The sequence below is a fragment of the Enhydra lutris genome, unplaced genomic scaffold (genome assembly GCF_002288905.1).
Source record: "Enhydra lutris kenyoni isolate GAN:26980312 unplaced genomic scaffold, ASM228890v2 scaffoldscaffold41, whole genome shotgun sequence".
NCBI lineage: Eukaryota > Metazoa > Chordata > Mammalia > Carnivora > Mustelidae > Enhydra > Enhydra lutris.
The window spans coordinates 14,034,297-14,057,069 of record NW_019154125.1 but is presented as its reverse complement, the minus strand read 5'-3'; the positions used below and the strand labels follow the sequence as shown (position 1 = coordinate 14,057,069).

General features: G+C 37.7%; 1 protein-coding gene across 1 annotated transcript in view; it reads right to left on the bottom strand.

The window, feature by feature from the left end:
• LOC111155425 (protein-L-isoaspartate (D-aspartate) O-methyltransferase domain containing 1) overlaps positions 1-19,421 on the bottom strand; it is a 64,380-nt gene extending 44,959 nt beyond the window's left edge. Inside the window, exon 1 of the mRNA XM_022515576.1 lies at positions 19,296-19,421. The gene's annotated coding sequence lies outside the window, so the exon portion shown is untranslated. The remainder of the gene's footprint in view (positions 1-19,295) is intronic.
• Between the last annotated feature and the right edge of the window lie 3,352 nt (positions 19,422-22,773).

The window sequence follows — 22,773 nt, the reverse complement described above, 5'->3', positions numbered from 1 at the left end:
TAAGACAGAACTACAGAATAAAATGTAAATCCTAAAGTTAGAAGTGTCGGAAAAAAAAAAAAAAAAAAGCCAAGGAACAGTGTATACAGAAGCAAAAGGAAAAACATACCCATTCACATATAAGTTGACTGAGAGATGTTAGTGTAAAAGCAAAACAAAACAGAACAAAAAAAAAAAAAAAACAAAAAACAAAAAACAATGCAGAGCCTTCTGTCATGCTCTGGGCCACAAACTCTGCCAAAAGGACCAGGGGCCCTCTGTACTCACTTACATGGGCTCAGGCAGCAATCAGGTACTGAACTTCTCTCTTTGGTAGCTTACAAGCTAACTTCTACCTGTGCTTATTTTCTCTAATGGAGCATTTGTTACATACATTAGCAAAAATTACCTGTCTTATGTAGTTTTCTTTGGTTTGAAATGTTTTCCATCCAAACTGTAAACTCAATAATAAAAATAAAATGAAGATAAAATACGTAAAATTTTCATCACACCTGTAAAGGTGTTAGCAAGCATTTAAACATAAAATGCTGTAGGAATAACTTCTAGCTTTCTATCTACTTCAGGACATCCTTTCAAATTTTAACATATCTAACAGCTACAGCAAAGTGTAAGTACAATTTTCTTTTATTGTCCCTTGAACTCAGGAATCTTCATCCGATCAGACAGCAGATACACTACTGTCTCAAGATAATTAAAACATCTGCTCCCTAACCCTTCAATTCACTACTACAAATTGTTTCAAGTAACAGAAGTAAGTTCTGTTGGAAGCAAGTAGGTTCTATATTTTAACATTCAGCAAGTTTTAAGATGCCTACATTCAAGATGTAGACTTTTCAGTCATATTCTCAATTCTACTCTAGTCTTGCTTCCTGTGTCTTTTCCTTTTCTCCACCTTCCCCCTTATTCTTTTAATTTTCCTATTCTCTTTGCCTGGTGCAGTGAAGATCAGCATAAACTCAAACAAGATGGAGACACAGTAGGGGATAGCTCTATGGGAATTCAAAGTATAGCATATAAAAGGACAAAGGGATATAAAACATTTTTAAAGCATAAGATGAGGCAACTTGAGCTGAAATTTTATCTTTTGAAAGTTAAAGGATTTCATGTATCTCCAATGTTTCACTCCATTGTACCTCCATTCCTTTTACTTAAAACATCTTAACGTACCTCTTCAAACCTGTTATCACTACACAATCAAGCATGTATCCATATTCCTAAACACAATCACACCCATATACTACAAATGCCCTCAATACGCAAAGTCCCATCTTTGAGCTAACAAAATCGTCAGAAAATAACTGCCTCAGATTTTTAGGATTATTGCTTAACATCTTCAATTTTTCAAGAAACATAAGAAGTGCTCTAATAACCATCCTTCACACTTAAAAAAATTCCCTGTAGAAGCTATAGCCTAGAAAACCTTTCAAAAAGAAGAGCTGTTGGGGCAGCTGGGTGGCTCAGTGGGTTAAGCCTCTGCCTTCGGCTCAAGGTCATGATCTCAAGGTGCTGGGATGGAGCCCCTCATCTGGCTCTCTGCTCAGCAGGGAGCCTGCTTCCCCACTCTCTCTCTGCCTGCCTCTCTGACTACTTGTGATCTTTCTCTGTCAAATAAATAAATTTCAAAAATTAAAAAAAAAAAAAAGAAGAGCTGTTTACCTCCTGTAACTCAGGAAAGTCTGAAGCAGAACACTGAAATGACAACTGAGCTTTCTGGTTTTAATCCGTTAAGTGGCTATGTTCTTAGGAAGTAATGAGATCAATAAGGAAGCATGAAAGAAAAACATACACATTTTTGGCTCCTCTTGGGTCAGACTTTTTAAGTTGGGCTTATTTTTTATTTGAAAAATTCTGAGTTCACAAAGAACAATATTCAAATAAAAAAATAAAACAATATTCCAAAGCAAAATTTCATAGTTTGGGAGATCGGATGGTCTGTATCTGTTCCATTCCACTAGCATATCACAAACCAAATATGAGCTCACACCAAAGACACTCTTTCTGTATATTATCATACTGTGGCATACAAAGACTGGCCTCATACTTTATGATTTTGAGCAAACTGTTATCTTTCCTGGCTTTGGTTTTTTTCACCTGGAAGTTACTGTCACTAAATCAAATCTTCTCAATGAGACCTGTAAAAACTTTAAAAATGTCTAAGTATATTTGCTATACAAAAATAAAGAATGTAAATTAACTATCAAGTTTTTTGACCTTATAAAAATGGCATCTTTCCAAAGTCCACGATAATCTTTCTATGGACAGTGAAAGCTATATAAAATAAAATATGTAGTTATAGGTCATTCTTTTGAGTGCTTCAATAGCAACTCATATAATTTCATTAACTACCCCAAGGTATTTACAAAGGATAGGTGGTATTACCTGCACTGTGCAAATGAAGAACACTGACTGAGAAAGAACAAATTGTTTGTTCTAGATTTCCCATATAATACAAAGATACTCCAGTCTCATTCACAGATCTGATGGCATCCACTACCACTAATATTCACATTATCAGAAATAAGAAAATACAGCAACCAGAAATATAGGTCTAAGATCTTTTGACAAATACACACATACCACATTTGATCCTAATACCTTCACTCATTTATTGGGACAGGTAACTCTCTTCCTATTTTTACTCATGACCCGGAGAAAGTTTAAGAAGTTCTTTAAAATAAGCTGTAATCAGGGATGCCTGGGTGGCTCAGTCAGTTAAGCATCTGCCTTCAGCTCAGTTCATAATCCCGGAGTGGGTCCTGGCTGGAACTGAGCCCCATGTCCAGCACCCTGCTCGGCGGGGAGCCTGCTTCTCCCTCTTCCCCTTCCCACTGCTCATGCTCTCTCTTGCTCTCTCTCGCTCTCTCAATAAGTAAAATCTTTAAAATAAAACTGTAATAAGATCATCACCATAATTCTATAGGCTCTACAGTAATTACTAGGAAGCACACCTTAATTTCAAATGATTAATCTGTCATCAACAGTTCTTTGTTATCAATAAAACTCATCTGGAGAACACCATGCAAACTAAACCACCAAAATGCTATGAAAGCTTGTTAAACTATGGCCCCATACTTCCCTCCAGGCTTCATTTAAGAAGTTCTTCACCACTGGTTCAGCAAGTTATAAGACCCAGGGACATTGAGGATAGAAAGCCAAAAAATGGCTTCAGTTCAGTTCAATTCAGTAGACAGTCTTTGTTCATGGAAATTAAGTCTCTTAAATGGTGTGTATTTTTAAAAAAATGTTTAAAACTTACTTTCAAATTGACTACAATAAATTCACAGAACTGAGATTTTTCATAATGTAAGGAATTGTTTCATATCAGACTATGGTCAAACTATGTCCTCATAACTGTGTTTATTAACAGTACACATAAATACTAAATGCTCTCTCAACAAAAAGCTACTCAATGCAATTTGATTGCCTTACATTTGGAGATTCTAAGTTTTGCACAAAAAGACTTCCATTTGATGATTTCCTCATTTAGTTAACAAAAACTGATCACCTACTTTTGCCTCAGAAACTACGATAAGCATGGAGGATTCAGAGATCATACTCCCAGAAGCTAAATTCAAATTAAACAGCTTTCTTAGGAGGTAAGAATAGCAGAAGAGCTCACTTCATTTCACGGATAAAGAAATGAGCCCCAGCAGCTGCCTTGTCCAAGATCACACAAGTTCGAAAGAAACCCCAGATTTATAAATCATTTTATAATAATCTAGATATGAGAAAATCTCTTCAAACATGAGGACATATGAGGCCAAAAAGACCTAATACTCCTTTTAGATTTCATAAAACTGAGCAAAATGCTTCTTTTAAAAATAATTTTTTATTAATTTCAATATTTAATTACAGATAGTAAGCAATATTACTAAAAACTGACTCTAACAGCTTTTGGGAGACTGTAAGGGAAAAAAAAAGCCAAATTTAAACTATTATAGAAAACATAATAATAAATCAACTAAATATTTTTTTTTACTTGAAGCTATTAATGTTCTTCACAGAAAATTTTATGAATTATTATCAATATCTAGATAATAATTATATAACAATGTATTAAATATATCTAGACTGAATCCACACAGGTTAAAATGGTGAGTTACAACATTAAGCAATGTAAAATTCTGATCTGAATTCAATAGGGTTTATAGCAATAGAAGGAATATAACAATTTTACTTTATTCATTTGCTAACCTTAGAATGATTATTTATAGACTGAATACTAGTATGTCAAATAATAATGATTTCATATCAAATTAGATTCACTGAGTTATACTCTAATAGAATGTATTTCAATATAAGTAAAAACTGTAATTCAAAGATCATATAATACAGTGTGGATTCTAGATTGGAACCCTAATTCTATAAATTCTAGCTATGTTAATTTTAATACCAGTAATTGTCTCACAGGATTCACAGGAGAAGTAACTGAGATAATGTATGTAAACTGCCTATAGTCCCTGGTCACATACCAAGTACACAATAGGTGTTACCTGTTTCTATCAATAGAGACCTACGTCACCCTCTCACAAAAGAACATGTTCCCACTTCAAGAAACACTTGTTCAGCGTTTACAAATCTGTATCTAATAATAAAATATATTATATATATAAAATAATTTGGATTTTAGATGCCAGTTTTCATTAAGATCTCAATAGCTATATGGTGTTTCTGAGGGAAACCAAAGCATGGAAAAATAAGGAAAGACTTTGGGGACATATCTTGTGATGCTGGATAGAATTAGAATTAGTCTGAACTCATTACTTGATCTGGAAAACTGTATGTGTATACACACATACACACACACGTGTGCAAAACAAAATACAAAGCTATAGAAAACACATATACATACTTTTCCTTGTTTATGAATGCCTAAAAGAGAGACAATGTTTCCAAAAAAAACTCAAACTCTTCTTGAAAAGTTATGTAGGAAAATATGCTTTGCATTTTTACTTACATTTTCCTAGCTATTAATAGTAATCTCCCCATTCTCCATTCTGAAGACACTTAGGAACCCACCCCTCTCATCAGTAGCAGGGACTCTGGCATCTCTGCTGCAGTCTTCTCTGCTCCCAGGTCTCACAAGCATCCTGGGCATCTCTGACAACTATTCAAGCCCCAAAGGTAACAACCATCACAATGCCTTAAACTCCAAGGACCTATCTCCACCCACTGCCCAACCTCTGTATTCTAATTTTATTCCACAATCACATCTTACAAGTAGTTTGTCCAATCTTTTTCTACCACTACATTTAATCTTCAGTGTCACTAATGCTACGGGAAAGATTTTCCATAAAAGACCAAAGAGTAAATACATTAGAGTTTGCAGGCCTTAGTTTCTGTTAACAATTACTGAATTCTGTGCCTGTAAGAGCAAAAACAGCCACAAACAACATGTAAGTGAAGTATGGCTATGTTCCAAATTTATTTATTCATGAACACTGAAATTTCAATTATATATAATTTTCATATAATACTTTTAAATTTTTTTCCAACCATTTAAAAATACAAACACTATTCTTGGTTTGCAGACTATTCAAAAACAGGCAGTGAGCCAGGTTTGGCTCATGGACCATAATTTGCTGACCCCTATGAGGATCACTTTTGTAAATACTGTAAGTATAAAGAGTTACACAAAGGTTGGCAAAACGTCTAAGAGATCTTAAAAAATGTGTTCAGAAAGTCAACCTGAAAATAACATTTTCTAAATTCCTGTGAGGTACAGATCTAACTAGCATAGGTTCCAAGAGCTTTTCTGGCATCTTAATTCTTTATAGGTGAAGTACTATGACGGTTGCAATAAAATGAATAGAATAAAATGAGTCAGAAACAAAGTACAGATGTCCCAGGCTATCCAAAAGTAGAGTGTTCCTATGAAAACTTTCCTAAGCCAAACTGGCATAAAGCAGAAAGTATTCCCCCTGTGTTCAGATGCAGCTTTAAGACAGACCTACATTAGTATGGTAATGGCTCTTTTCCTAAAATGGAAAATCCTCTACAGATTTCTTTCAGTTAATGAAAACAGGTACTAATGCAGGTCTTTCAGAAATGCCAAGTGGTCCAATGCTATGTATCAGAAAGTGGAGGATACTTCTATATTGCTGACATTTGATATTTCATTCTAGAACTTTAAATTTTAGTCTGTAATCCATGAGACCAAAGGCATAATCCATATAATTTTCTGTGCATATAAACCCAAATAAAATACACAACTTGGATATTTGTGGAAAAGTCAAGAAAAATAATAAACTGTAAAGAAGAAAACCTCTAAAATTATCCAATTCACCCTGTAATCCCGGGGCAAAACTACTTGTTCAAGGTCATACTAACAGAATTCAAGACTCCAGAGCCTTGGTTGAGTTTCTTTTCAATATATCATAAAATTAAAGCTCAAAAAGTGACAACTTTTCTAAAATAACATGTGCTCGCCTACTGCTTTTAAAACAAAACCCTCATATTGTTAAAATAAGACACGGAGGAGTGTAGAGTCCTTACTGAAAGTGTAGACAGAGCTGCTAATTTTTGAGACAGTGTAGTAAAAAGAAAGAAGCAGTGCTCAAATATTTGGTCCAAGGACTAGGACTCCATTTTGATACTTAAGAGAATACAGGAGGCCAGCAAAAAATAGTAAAGATTAGCTGACTGGAAACAAAACATAAAAATATCAAGTGGCCTTTAAGTCAAAAGGAGTCTACCATCATTTTAGCTGGGAGAAAGGTTTAGAATGGCAAACGGAGCAAGAGCAATGGAGACAGGTTTTAAGAGCAGCAGTTCATTGCCCTGATTCTGTCAAAGAGAAATTAAGTACAAATTAAAAATATTCTACTTCCAGAGAGTAAATGATGGTTACCAGGGGATGAGGAGTGGGGTGGTAAGACTGACAGTGTTTCAGAATACAGGCTTGCAAAAAGCAGTAAGTCATAGAGGTCTAATGCATAATATAATAAATCCAGACAATATTGTACTGTAATTAATATGATAAATATTGCTATAGAAGCATTATAAGATAGGAATGTAACAAAGTAACATTGTACACATTAAATTTATCCTGTGTCATATGTTAAATTTATTCAATTAAAACACAGAAAAAAATTCTACTTCCTGTATCAATTCCTACTGATGGGTAACATTCAGCCACAGCATGAGCAGATGGTGCCAGAGAGACACTGCATGAGAAAAGAGCTTTGCTTCTAGGTCTGGTGCACTGCTTGGCAGGCTCCTGTAGTCCTTAAGCATTCTCCACCAATACACTCCCACAGTGCACAATAGCCATCAGCTTCCCCTAGCGCTCTCCCTTGAATGGTGTGCGGAAGACAACCTTTGGTAAAACACCTCTTTGTGAACATCTTTCCCTGGTACCAGAAAGCAGATGTCTGGCAATTCCATTAAGGAAGCACCATAGCAACTTCCTTGCCATCCAGTGAGCCACACATCCTCTCAAAAAGGTCCAGATCTCAACACTGGGTGGGGTTCTTCCTTAGGTGCTTAATCTTGGTCCTTAGGGGTAGAACCTAATCCTTGTATCTTTTTCCACATTCTGTATTTTTCAAAAAGATTTTATTTCGAAAGAGGGAAAGCATGGAGTGGAGGGAGAGAAGTAGAAGGAGACAGAGAATCTCAAGGAAAGTCCACACTGAGTGCAGAGCCCAACTCAGAGCTTGAGCTCACAATCCTGAAAAATCATGACCTGAGCTGAAATCAAGACTGGGATACTTAACAGACTGAGCTACCCAGGCACCCTATTCCCATATTCTTTAAAACTCTGTTTACTTACTAGCCAATCCTGTTATTGGTAACATTTTTTTTACATTAAACTTTCCCTGTTCATATTACCTTGTGTTGTTTTTCCTTCCGTTTGAACTAGACTGATACAGTGCTGACAACCATTAAGATGACACTCAGGTCAATGCGGGAATGAAGAATAAGCACACAGGCAAAAAAATGAACTGTGAAAACAACAGATCCTGACATGCTGCCAGCCAAAACATCCACAATCCTTTGGATTTGATTTAAACTGCTATGTCTTGAAAACAGATTTTTTTTAACTGCTAAGTATTTGAGTGTGTTTTATCTTAGTTTCATGGCAAAATGTTGTCACCAGCTTTTCTGTGCCGAGAGCTGTCCATCCTGATCAGAGAGGAACATTAGATAACCAAGTGACTTTGGAGTACCGATAGCAGCAGCTGCCCATTCTGCCATCTTAAATTCCCTGCTAGGAATCCATCACTGTCAAACTTTCAGAGAGGAGGATGACTTAGTGGCCTCATCCACTGGGAGTCAGCTTAAACATGAGCTTGTTAAGAGAAGCACATGATCGGGGCACCTGCGTGGCTCAGTAGGTTGAGCCTCTGCCTTCGGCTCAGGTCATGGTTTCGGGGTCCTGGTATGGAGCCCTGCATCGGGCTTTCTGCTCAGAGGAGATCCTGCTTACCCCCTCTGCCTGTCTCTCTGCCTGCTTGTGATCTCCCTCTCTCTGTCAAATAAATAAATAAAATTCTTTATAAAAAAGAGAGAAGCACATGATCTTTCTGGTGCCCCTGTTTCCCCTCTATAGACTTCAGTGATTATTAGCACACCTGAAAAAGGACAAAATAAAACCACTGAAAAACTCATTAAATTTCATGTATGCATGGTAGGCAAACTAAAAATAGAAGCAGACTACAAAAGAGCAGGTTAAGAGAAAACCCAAATTCTTAAAACAAATGCCAGGGATATAAGCAATTATAAAGGTTACTTTTTCTTCTTGGTGGCATTTCAAAATCAAAGAAAAGAGCATCACAAAATATTTCTTGAAGGACACCTGGGTGGCTCAGTTGGTTAAGCATTTGCCTTCGGCTGAGGTCATGATCCCAGCATCCTGAGATCAAGTCCCACATCTGGCTCCTTGCTCAGCAGGAAGCCTGCTTCTCCCTCTGCCTGCTCTGCCTGCAGCTCTCCCTCCTTCTGCTCTCTCTGACAAATAAATAAATAAAATCTAAATATATATTTATTTCTTGGAAAAAAAGCAGTCCCAGAGTTGGAGAAACAGAGAAAGAAAACTAAAGATATAAGCAGGCACTAAAAAATTCAACAAATTTATTGTATCACTCATTCAGCAAAAAATAATTTTGGAAGAACTCCATAGTAAATGACACTAAGCAAGCCACATTTACCTTGCTACTGTACTACAAATCCAATGCAATGGGCCCCAAAGAAGAGAGGTAATTGCCAGAAAAACAGCCTTATGTTGTTTTGGGTTTTTTTTGTTTGTTTGTTTTTGTTAAGATTTTTATTTGACAGAGAGAGTGCAAGCACATGCACAAGCAAGGGGGTGCTGGAGAGGGAGAAGCAGGCTCCCTGCTGAGCAGGGAGCCCCATGCAGGACCCAATCCCAGAACCCTGGGATCACGACCCAAGCTGAAGGCAGACGCTTTAGTGACTAAGCCACCCAGGTGGCCTAACAGCCTTATGTTTCTTTATGGTATTTGTTTTATTTTAAGGTATGATGGGTTGGAAGGCATACCTGTTTTGGAGGAACAAAAATACTTTCCAAAATAGTAACCTGTAGTAACTTCTCTTATCTCATTACCTTACTGTAATTTCTCTAAACATATTTTACAGCTGGTGAGCCTAAGGTAGAAAATTCATTTATGTGCATTTATAGGGAAGGCACAGGGAATGCACAGCGAATGCACTTTCCTACTAAGAACAAAGCATACGTACAACTTCAAGTATAAGACTGTTTCCCAACTGGAAAGACTCACATAGCAAACTGACAAGGATCCCAGCTTCTTACATGGCAGAAAAGCAATGTCATGGCTGTTAATTTTGTCCCTGCCTTTCTCCAACATAATAGCCTCAGGGACTTTAGGACAGGTATGTAGTTTCTCCTTCCCCTCCTCTGATGATTCAAAATCCTCCTCCTCTTTAGCAGAATTTCCCAGTGCATTTATTAAGTTTCTAGATTAATTTCACAGGGGAAAGGGTTCTTGCCATCACTTCAAATTATGTCCAAACCCAAAACCTTCTATATAGCCCACCTCTCACACTAGCTACTGTATTCAATTACTCATATTCCTCTTTATTGAAAATCCTTTTCTGTCACTATCCTTATCAGTATTAGCTAGAGTACTGTAACTAACTACAATTCAGTTTTCATACTTGTGGTTCTCCCAACTTTAATACCATCCTGTATACCATTCTGATTCACATGCCCAATATAACACTTTTATCATTAAAGCAAAGCAGCAGCTCCAAAAATTCAGAGATCTCTCCAGGAAACTGCAAAAATGAGAAGAAATCCTACCTGACAGGGGTTCAAGTCCATCATCATTTAAACCAAGTAGCACTAGTTTTATCAGTTTTATGTCATCTTAGTTATTTTGGGGGGGGGAATGGGATTGCTTAGCAATCACTTCCCTAAGGGATCAAATGGTCTCAAAATACTTAACTATATTAGTTTTCTATCACTGCCATAACAAATCACCCCAAACATTAACAGCTTAAATCAACACAAATTTACTGTTTTACAGTTCTAGAGGTCAGAGGTCTGACACGGGTCTCACTAGGCTGAGATGAAGGTGGCAGCAGGGCTGAATTCCTTCCTGGAGGCTTCTGGAGGGTTTGTTCTCTTGCATTTTCAACTGTCTAGTGTCCGTCTACTTCTCTGACTCATGATCCTTTCCTCCATCTTAAAAAGCCAGCAAAGTCAGACTGAGTCCTCCCCACTGTCTTTCTTCCACTTTTAAGGAACCCTGTGATTACACCAGGCCTATCACGGAAATCCTCAATAGTCTTCCTAATTTAAAGTCAGGGGATCAGCGTCCTTAATAATTCCCCTTTGCCTGATTAGGTAACATAGTCACAGATTCCAAGGATTAAAACATGAGCATCTTTGCAGAGGAAGAGGCGTTACTTGTTTACTTCACTACCCAAATTGTATTTGTCCTCTATCTCCAGCAGAGCAGGGAATCAAACAAAACCAACTTAAACATGTAATGTGCAACCCAAGTCCATCCTCACCTGTCCTATTCCCCCCCCCACCCCAGATACAGGAAAGGAAATGAGAGATCACAAGGATAATCAGTGCAGAGAGATATGCTCTCATCCCTTGAAAGAACTTGGAATTCATTTTCTCTTATATATAATGTGTGGTCACATTCTTAAGACAGGACGAAGTCCTCTAACTGAATCAATAATAACTACACCATAGACTAACTGTAAGAGAACCTTACAAAGACCCTGAAATAAATTTGAAATACCAACTGGAAACACTGTAACAAAACCATCAGCTTTTTTGTCTGGTTATTATTAAGCCATGTATAATCATTTCTCTTAGAAAATATATGTCCAGTCTTAACAACCCTTGAATACAGTATTACAAAAAACATGCAGTATTTCTAATACTTTACACCACTGGGAAAATTGTGCCTAAATTAAACCTGAAGCTTAAAAACCACTTCGGGGTCAGTACTGCTTAAGTCTTGATCTTACTTTTAGAAATGTGGAAAGTAATTATGTGGATTCATTCTGTGTACTTACAAAAATTCAGTTCAGCATAAGCAAGACCCTGTACATGATAGTCCACACCTTTACTTAGCTGTTGGTACCCACCAAGATTTGTAGCAGATTCAAAATTGTCAAACTTTAATGCAGCAGGATTCTAGATTGGCCTCAAGATGGAGTAGCAGCATCCTTTTAAAAACAGACTGCCCTACAGGTAAATGTTTTCAGTCTGTCACTAAAAATGAATGGAAAGACAAACTAGCCATATTAAGACATTTAGGAACAGTACTTGATTTTAATAATGCTCTACACAACAGAGGGTACTAATGGATATAGAGGGAAGCAAGACACAAAGTCTCTCAGAATTAACTACAAGATATACCATCCCTGGGTGGTAACATTCCTGACAATCCTGTGCTTTTTAAACCGTATTTTCTAGTTTTTCTATAGTGAATTGCTACGGTTATTGTTTAAAGGAAGAAAAGCAAAAACAAATAACCTTTTTATATACTATGTCTACAGTGACTATAAAATGCATGTTAAGTGCACAGAATCACAGGTGCAAAGAACCACTGTTCAAAAAAAATCTAAACTACGTTAAGTACCATCTAAAGTATATACAGTATTGGGGTGCCTGGGTGGCTCAGTAGATTAAAGCCTCTGCCTTCAGCTCAGGTCATGATCGCAGGGCCCTGGGATGGAGCCCAGCATCAGGGCTCTCTGCTCAGTGGGGAGCCTGCCTCCCCACGCGCCACCCCCCCCCCCCCCTACTTGTGATCTCTTGCAAATAAATAAATAAAATCTTTAAAAAAAAATAAAGTATATACTGTACCATCATAAAAGGAAATGACATATCTAGCAAACATCTAAACACTAATTTTTAAATGCTAATTAGAAAAATACTCAAATTACATAATTAGGAGAGAATGACTGAAAAATGACAAAGAAAACACTTGACTATTCAGTAAGCCATATAGTACTACTTAAGAAAAAAAAAAAAAAGCCACAGGTTGCACAACCTTAAATGACTTATCAGGAGTAACCTGATAGAGCAGCTGCGGAACCTCAGTAGCTGCTACACTTCACACAATACTCTGTATTTATAGCACCCCTGGTCTGAGAGAATCAAAGGGCATTCACTATTTACGCTGTATTCCACCATCACCTTATTCGCTTGTTATTCCATTCAGTTCTGACTTCCAACATTCCCACCACTCCAACAGGATTCCAAATGACATTCTTGAATGAATATGTTATTTCTGTTTATACGTAAAAGTCTGAAAGGACTCACACTACACTATTAAAAACACATTACCCAAGCAACCTATGATGGACAGATGTGGAGGGGGAGACTTGCTGAGGAAGGAAACTTTCTTTTAATTTCATGCATTTTAGTAATTCAAATCTTATCTTTGACATACAATAATAATACAATAAAAAATTAATGACCACATAAAGTATATTGCATTATAGGCCATGATATTTCCTTCTAGATGATAGAAGGAATTTAGTTCATCCCCTGAACAGCTTTATTAAATATATTATTAGAGGCCACAGTCTCAGACCAGTTTCCAGATATCAAGGATTACTTCTCAGCACCAAACTTCTACTAAACACATCCAGGGCTGACCTTTGTCCAGAGCAGACAACTGGTCACAGGAGCTACCCATCAGCACTGCCATCCCTGGTCTTCCAATTCAACCATCAACTCTGATTTCCAGCAAGCATTTTTTAATGTTTCTCCATTTCTGCCTTTTCTCCATTCACTTAGCTATTAATCATCCAGGCCAGAAAAGATATCCATTTTATTCCCCACCATGAAACATCCATTTTAGCTTTCAAGCTTTATCTTCCCCACAAGGAAAGAACTGCTAGTTTTTATTTCTCTTCCTTCAAAGTGTTGCTTCAGTGGATGTAACAGTAAAGATCTGAAAGCCATCTAAATGCCCACCAACAGAAAATATGCTTAAATTAGTATATATATAATCTATATATGTAAGCTATATACAGCAAATACTTTGAGGACAAAAAAAAATTTTTTAAGAATGAAATGTTTCATCTACTAACAAGGAATATTAGTGATAAATCAAGTGAAAAATCCAAGTGAAAAACTGTAGAGTGCACCCCATCTCTACGGAAGCAGAAAAAAAAGAGTATTTATTCATATATACTTGCATACAATAAATTAATGTTTCTTTTACATCATTCCAAAGATGAATGAATGGCTACCTCCCAGTGGGGAAAGTAGGACACTGAGGGAGGAGACATTTCCAGTTTATAAAACCTTCTGTATGTTTAAAATTTGGACCATGTAATTATATTACCTAATTTTAAAATCAATTATTTTAAACTTGCTTCAAACTCTTATCTTCAAAGTATCTTCTCTTATATTCGAAGTATCTGCTGTTAATTCTTCAAAGTTGAGAGCAGATAAACTGACAAATAACCTTAAGAATCAACCTCATTCCTTTATAATCAAGCATTTTAATACTCCAAAGGAAACCCCAAATGTCTGCCCCAACACCATCACCAAGATATCCTACCTTATTAATTTCTAACAGCAAAAGTTATTTTTATTTAATAAAGCAATAATTACTTATTAAGTTGCTAAACTGTAACACAATATAGGGTGCAAGGATATAAGAGAAATATAAAATTGTAAACTTTGCATGGTAACCATTAACCCTGATGGATTCAAATATGTCTGAAATTTCACATGAACTCTTTAGAAAAAGCAAGGATTTATGTGTAATTTTGTGTGAGGGCATTTCAGCTATCATGTAGTTGGAGATTCTTGATGTCACCAAAAGGCAGAAAATGACACTGCAGTATAGGGAAAGTTTTATTCTACCTTTCATATCCATATAAGCATTTAAAAAACTGAGGCCAAAGAATTATAGTTAACACTGCAGAATTCAACAACATGGGAAAGAATTCAAATATCAAACCATTAGTTTTAAGAATGAGTAACATAGACATGTGCATACAGAAAAATAAAACAGCATCTTTTAAAATAAACAATTTATCATAATTACCTAGTGATCTTTCTGAAAATAAAGAACTCATTTGATAGCCTAAAACAAGACAATCTGGTTTTGTTGCATACACAATTAAAAACCTCAGTTAACTACTGTATATGTCATCTAGCAACTAAAATCAAATACTACTTAAATTCCATGATCATTTTCATATTCATTCACATATATTTCCTGAGCATTCATTGGGAGATACAACAATAAGAAATGGTTTCTGCTTTCAGGTATTTTATAATTCAATTACTGTTAGGGCACTCAAAAACTAATTCAGAATAGAAAGTCATCATCAAGAGGTAAAGCAAATGCACAAATAAGAGTAGACCTTACTACCTATGAAAAAGAGAAAAGGGGCTCTAAGGAAAGTCTGTGTATGAGCTAGCCTTTTATTTGAAAGACTTCAAAAGGCAGAAATAGGAAAGGGAAAAAATTTCAAGTGGAGATGCGTAAGAAACCAAAAGTTTACATTCCTTCTGTTCCAGACTACAAAATGGAAATACTTCTGTTCCAGAAGGAATGTAAACGTAAGTCTGATTAAACAAGAATTAAATTTGAGAAAGAGCACGGAGGCCGAATAATGGAGTTTTAAAAAGCAAACTGAGGAACAAGGATTTCATTCTAGAGTTGATCAGGAGACACTCCACAGAACCATGGTGGTCAAGAATACAGACTTGAAAGACATGCTTAGGATTCAAATTCCAGCTCTTCTACCTACTAGCAACCCTGCAAGCCTATGAAGTCTCAATTTCTTCATCTGTAGAATGAGAAAGTAGTGTCTATAACATAGAACTATTTTGAGGGCCAAATCAGAATAAAGCATTCAACACAAAGGCTGACATAAGAAACATTCAATAAGTGTTTTTTGTTCTGTTTGCTTCTATCAGGCAGAGAAAATATGATCAGGGCTGTCTTTAGGACAAATAATTTAATAGCAACATGCATGATGAATGGCAAAACCCAGAGATTAGGGATGTCTTATTAATGGTAGTTGAGACAAGGGTATTATAAGTATTCTCTTGCTGGGAAAATGAAAAAGCAGCAGGAGAACATGATTCCTGAACCATAATGCAATAAAATAACAAAGAATTTCTGAGAAAGGGGGAGAGTGATGAATCGAAGGCAACCTTTGATTTTAAATATAGATGATTAAGAAAATGTTAAGATCATTAATATAAACAGGAAAATGAGGGAGGAATTAAATTGCAAAGGAGAGTTTAATTCTGAATCTACAGATTCAAGACTACAAAATGCCAGTTACTTGAAGAGTTTATCATGGAGAACAACAAAAGGCAAGTCTGAAGCTTAGGAAAGACAATGAGGCTGGCGATGCAGAACTGGAGCTTTGGCAGGGAAGGGAATGAACAGTGGAGACCATGGGTGTGCAAGGACTAGAAAAGGAGAAAATACAATTCTAAAAAGAAGTGAGGACTCAATCTAAAGTAAAACTTGTATAAGTGAGAGGAGAAAATGAACAAAGCCACAAGGTTTAAGTCTGAGGTGCCGGCCTGTACAAACTACAGAGAAGACAAGGCCTTGATAGCACTTCATATTCCATAACTCTTTAGATGCTATAATAATTTAGATTATAAACAGACTTATGATTATGTGATTATTACAGGATTTTAAGAGCCTGCAAGTTACTGAAAAGTGTTAATTATTCTGACTCAACCCCAAGCAGGACACAGCTAATGCAGTATAATCATAACTAGATATTTTTCCAGTATCTCAAAGCTCAAAGTATTAACTTTTAAGTCCTCATCTTCCTTGACATCCATCCACACATTTGACTCTCTTGATTACCACTATTTGAGGAAACTCCCCACCCTCTTCTTAAGACAGCCAATTCTCAGGTTTTCTCCCGTCTATTTTGGCTTCCCTTTCATCCTAACAAGTTTCTACCTAGAAACAGAACCATCAGAAAGCAACAGTCCTCTATGCAAGTCCACAGTAGTTGTTCTAAACATCTAGTTTTTAAAACCCAACTAGAGGGGCGCCTGGGTGGCTCAGTTGGTTAAGCGACTGACTGCCTTTGGCTCAGGTCATGATCCTGGAGTCCTGCGATCAAGTCCTGAATCAGGCTCCCTGATCAGCAGGGAGTCTGCTTCTCTCCCTCTGACCCTCTCCTCTCTCATACTCTCTCTCTGACACTCACTCTCTCTCTCAAATAAAATCTTTAAAAATAATAATAATAATAAAAATAAAATACATAGCTGTCATATATGCTGGGAACCCAGAACAGATTAATACACCATACTATTAGGAGCTATACTTCATTAAACTGTCATGATGTATTTTTAAGAGACTACAAAATACTAAAATGAAATAAGCACACTTTAATCTTATTACATTAGTTTACTAAAGTGCAACTGGGTTCATAAAAATGTTAAATGAAATAAGATTACCCACCCAAGTTTGTAAGGAATAAAAATGCCTGTAAGAGCTACAGTTTACTATAATATCCAAATTTACCCTGGCATCAAATAGAGTGACTAACACAACGCCCCTTCTTCTTGGTCAATGGCACCAGCTCAAGGAATATTTTAATAACACAGCACAGAAACCTCATCTAAAACAATACCATAGTTTCATACTATTTATCCTTTAGGCTATTTTTCAATACATCAATGCATGATTATATTCAGGTCTCTCTTTTGCAAGGAACATCTCCAAGGCAAAACAAAACAAAACAAAACAAAACAAAAAACCTCTAAGATCACAATTTTATAAGGTAGTTTTCATTAATGAAAGGCAGCCTGGCAGAGCAGAAAACACAGGTTCTTGGCTTAAGCCTGACTCAAATGCAGTAACTACCACTAAAAAGGTGATGAGATCTTGAGCAATTGAATTAATCTCTCAGAGCCTCTGTTTATTAATCCTTAGATTGGGGAGAATGTCACCTATGTTGTTAGAGATAAATAAGAAAAATATTATTACCAGCAACTATAACTTAAATGCCACAGACACTGTGGTTCCTTTTAAACACAGCTTCCCAAATAATTACACAACTGGACCGAAGATTTCAGGCTACATGTTTATGCTTAGAACCAGACTTCTTTGTGATTATCTTACTCAGTTCTATGTTTTCCCTGGAAGTTGGCAAGAAGACGCACACAATACATTTTTAATAAATACATGCCACTGATTAGATCAACAAAACCTCCAGCTCTTCCGCACACAAAAATACAAAATGTAATAGGGATTTCCTAGCTTTCTGTCTTATTTAATAGTAAGCAATGTAATATCATCCTTTCGCTTACAGCTTACTCCCTATGGTCTACTATCAAAATATTTAGTTCCTGGCTATTTTGAGGTTTTGTTTTTTTTAACCTAAAATACAAACTTCTAGGCCGCTGGTTTTCTATTTTCAGACATGAGTAGGTTGTTTAAGAAAACTGAATTTGTTTTCAACTGACCACACAAAATTCAAAATTACCTTGGAAAATGCACTTAACAAAAACAAAAAATGAACTATTTTAGTAACCTGCTTTATGAAATGATCCAAACCTCGTAAACTACCATAAACTCCGTGTAAACGTAATTCTTAACTTGCCTAATACATAAGTATCCCCATCTGGCCTTAGACAACCTGAAAGTTTTGCCACATTATGTTTCAAAATAATAACTTGTAGCCCTTTTTAAAAGCTTATGTAATAAAAGATTACAGAAAAACTGGAAACAATGTTCAGCAGTAAAACAAACACACACACACACACACACACACACACACACACACAGCTTATGTGGTAGCTTTTAAAAAGAATGAGGTATGTAATAAAATCGAAGAGTATCTCTGAGTATCCCTTGGCCATAAGAAGTATATACTATATATGATCCCAATTTTGTTTTTTAAAACATACTTACACGAACAGAAAAATCCTGAATGGCTAATAAATACCACACTTGAAGACTGGTTACCTTGGGTAATTAAAAGAGGAAAAATGGGGGGGTGGGGGGTGGGGGCGTGGGGAGCAGACGTCTTCATTGTTTAGCTGCTTAATTTTTTTCTTAAAGAGCACGTAGTACTTTTGTAATTAAAAAAATAACCGGGAAAAAAATAACCATTGGTAGGACTATACTTTCTCCTCCGTACCCAAATTCTTCTGTGTAATTTTAAAAACATAATTATGATTTCTCAGTTTTAAAAAAAGAAGACATACAAAAACACAGTCATGGAAGTTAAAAATGAAAAATCTTGGATTTGCAAAATTACTCCCCCTGGTTCCACTCTTGGGTCCTCTCTACGCCAATGTTTGAAATACCCTAAAGACGGATACCACACTTAAACAGTAGTAAACGCTCAAACAAAAAAACAGAAAGTAAGAAAATGTTAGCGCCTGCTCTAGTCTCGAAAATCCCTTCCCAGCCTCAACCCCCAAGGCTTCCCCAAGCCTACGTAGGCTGGATTCTCTTCCTTCAAAATCAAAACAACAACAGAAAGTCACGGGGTGGAACTGAAAAGGCCTGAAGGGGCCCGTGGGTGTCTTCGGACCGCAGCGTCTGGGAGTCCCGGTTCCCGATCCCAGGTCAAAGACCTAGGACCGTACGCCCCGACCTCCCAAACCCTTCGACCCCTGCAAACTCCCTCGACCACCCTGGACTCCCAGCCCCTTCGACCCTGCCGAGCCCAACCCCCAACTTCCCTTGGAAGCCCCCTTGGAAACCGTCAGCTTCTGCCGACTCCCCAGCTCCCGAACTCCCCGACCACCCTCGCCTCGCCTGACCCCAGCACGCGGGATACGCCGACCCGCACGACCCCGAGTCCACAGGCACCAGCGTTACCTGCGGCGAGGCTGTCCGTCTGGCCCGCCGCTGCGACGCACAGGGTCAGGAACTAGGACTCGGCGGGCTCCACAGCAGCCCGCCTCCCCCACCGCCACAACAACGCCGCCGCTGCAGCCAGGAGGAGGGGCGGGGCCCGAATCCGCGGCTGGGGAAGCCCGACAGTCGCGGCCTCGGGAGTTGTCTGGAACCTGGGCATGCGCAGAGAACACCGGGCGCAAGCACCGCTCTGGGAGGACGCCGAAGTCAACAAGGCTGGGGGGACGCCCCCATCCGGCTCCGCCCCCACAGGGATCGCTCCGCCCCCATGCCCAAACAACGCGAGGTCTTGAGGAGACCTGGGGACCGACCCTGTTGGGAGAGATCGCGCGAGAACAGGGCCTCAACCTCCCCGCCCCCTTCCCCGCGTCCTTAACGCTCTGGGACAGAAGAGCTGCTGAGAGGCGGTCACCCGTGGCGGAGTGCACTTGAGGTTGGAGGACTCGCTGTGAGGTGGCTCTTCTATTTCGTTATGGTTCGGAACAGGGCATCTAGGTGTCGGAGCATCTTCGAGGGTGCTTCCCCGCGGGGTAACTATACAGAGACTTGTGGAAAGTGCTCACCTGTTTATCTGAAAAGCCAACGACTTTTCACAAGTTTGTGCCACTGTAAAGTGTCCGTTTAGCATCTAGAAGTTTCCCACCTCCCGGTGTTAGCGCTTTCGCCGTCTGGCCCTCGCGTTGGCCGGTGTTCTCGGCCTGGCTTGGGAGTTGATCCTCTTCCCATAACTAACACGCGTTCAATACTCAACAAACTGAGTACCTAGAACCGGTGAAAATGTATGCCAAGCAAGTTTCTCGTGGCTTGCCTAAACCTCCCACACCCCATTACTAGAAAGAAAGGGTTTTGAGGGAGAAGGATTAGCAAATTGAGAAAGGGAAAGGAGAGCAAGGTCTGGAGAGCTGAGAAAATGTTGCCCCGTGAACCTAGGCAGTAAACAAGCTAGTTCGATTTCTCAGTGGGGTTTAGTATGCCTAAAATGCAGTATGTCTTCCAAGTACGATAATTTTTGTGCCGGTGTTCTGCTTTCTTAACTCACATCTTTGAGTGTATGTGCCATTCCAAGCCACTAGTAGGTTTGCACTGTTCGAATTCTATTCGGTTTTGATTTTCAGACGTATTAGTGGTTGTAGGCTACCTACCTTTAAAGGTAACCAACGGTAATTAGAATTAAAACGTTTTTGATGCCCAGGTTGCTATTTCCCACCGTAGCTGATTGTGTGCAAAAGTCATTAAATAATATATTAATAAAAGAAGACCATGCAGTCAAGGTCAAAGGTGACATTGGGAAGTAAGAATTTTTCAAACAAGAGAAAAGTTACTGCTAAAGTGGTCCGCCAGCAATCCAACAACCTTGTGTTATTTTAATGAACTTTGTTTTATTTAATATGAATTCAAATACAGTGGACATTTTGCTCCTAACTGCAAAATCTCTATTCACTTGCCTTCTGGATTAGAGAGACCCCTTTGGTCACAGATTTTTTGGCTCTTGGCCTGGTTTCAGGGCTCTCCTCTAACTGTGGTGGGAGCATATAACAGTTTTAACAGGATTAGCTTTCTGCTACCCCAAGCAGGAATTTTTGCACAGGAAAATACCTTACCACAAGCAAATTAAGTAGGAATGATTAAGTTAGGAAAATAGTTAAAATCTTTAAACAACTGCTACGGCCTTTACCCCATTTTTTCTCCTTCACATATTTATTTTTCTCCATTCTGTTACAGGAATTCTTCAGAGTTCCAGACCTTTTTTCTCTTTTCTTCTACTACATTTAAGTTGATCACAGGTTATTTTTAATAAGACTATTAGTAAGTACTTTGTTAATAAACAGGAGTAAGCGCTATTCTTGTGGGCAAGTAGTTGAACAGCAGTAAGCCATCATTATAACTTCCTGTGGTACACATCTGCTGATGTCACCCCATCTCCACCATTTAAAACCATTTCTGATTATTCCTCTATTTAGCACTTTTCATATGTAATTTACTTCTGGTGAGTGTGTGTCTTACTACTAATAAATAATCCACAAAGTCTGGGCCCATGCCCAGCATGATCACTATTGCTGGAAAGCCTCATACAAAATCTGCCTCAGTGTTGGTACTCTGCTTTTGTTTAACGGGTAATTTAAATTTTAAGTTATTTCATCATGTAGAATTACTTAGAGATTTATTTAGCCTGGAATTAATTTAGATAATCCAAAAACAATTATTCTGGAGGTCTTGGTCTACTGTTGGAGCAAGTCTGGTCCTTGCCACAGAAAAGTTGACACTTGCTATAGTAACTTAATTCTCCATACCACGTTGTTTCAATTTTAATGTAAAGCGAAAAAATGCAAAGCAGATCCTTGTGAATACAGAGTACTGGGTAGGCAGGAGCCTTGTGTTGTCAGGAATGCTTTGTTATTTGAATTCATAAGACATTCAACAGATGCTTATTAAATCAAACTCAGCATACAAACTACTATCAACATCGTAGGACTTCACATTTCTTTCTCACAGGCATGGCAGAGTTGCTGCGTGTTTCTTAAGCCTCAGAATTTGAAGTCTCCCTGTGTTGCCCACATGAACGAATCATCTAGTTATTTGCAAATACCTGTGTTGCATAATAGGCCTTGGTTTTGGTTTAGAGTGCCAAGTCTGGCCTCTGAGGCCTGAAAAAATTTCCTTATACCTTTCATTTGACCTGCAGTGTCTGGGGAAAACCCAGAACTAAATCCTACTAAATATGGAACTGTTTTGTTCTACAATTTTATTTCCTTGTACTATTTTCAGTACAGTTACAAGTCCATCACCTCCTGCCCCCCCCAAAAAACAATAAAAACAAATACTTGCTCTCTAAAGAGATTTAGTTTCACAGTGCTTCTTTTTTTCTGTTTGAGAAACAAAACATAGTAACATTTCCTTACTGATTTTAAGAAACATAAATGTAGTTTGTGGGAAGAGGATAATGTTTTCTAAAGTAGAACTAGAATTTGAAAATGGAGGAGGAAGCTTAAGACCCTACATTCCAGAAAAGTAGTATCTACGTAGTTTACAAATTGAGGAAATACAAAAGTCTTTGAGCTGACAGATGAAAGGGAATCTTCTAACTTCCAACTTTTGTCTATTGCCACTTATACTTTTTACTTTAATTACAAGATCTCTCCCTGATACTGTATTCCACTTTTGTGGAATTCCACTTATGATTACTTCACATAGTGAGCAACATTGTAGTCATATTTAAGGATCAAGAACTCTATGACAGCATTAAAGTAGCTATTGTCTAGAGAAAAGTGAAAAAGACTTTGTTTAAACCAGTGGTTCTCAAAATGTGTTCTGGGATCAGAGGCATAAAATCATAAGGAAACTTACTAGAGGTGCAAATTCATGGGCCCTACCCCAATTTAACAAATCTTCAGGGCAATTTTGATAAATGCTAAAATTTGAAAACCATTAGTTCTAAGCA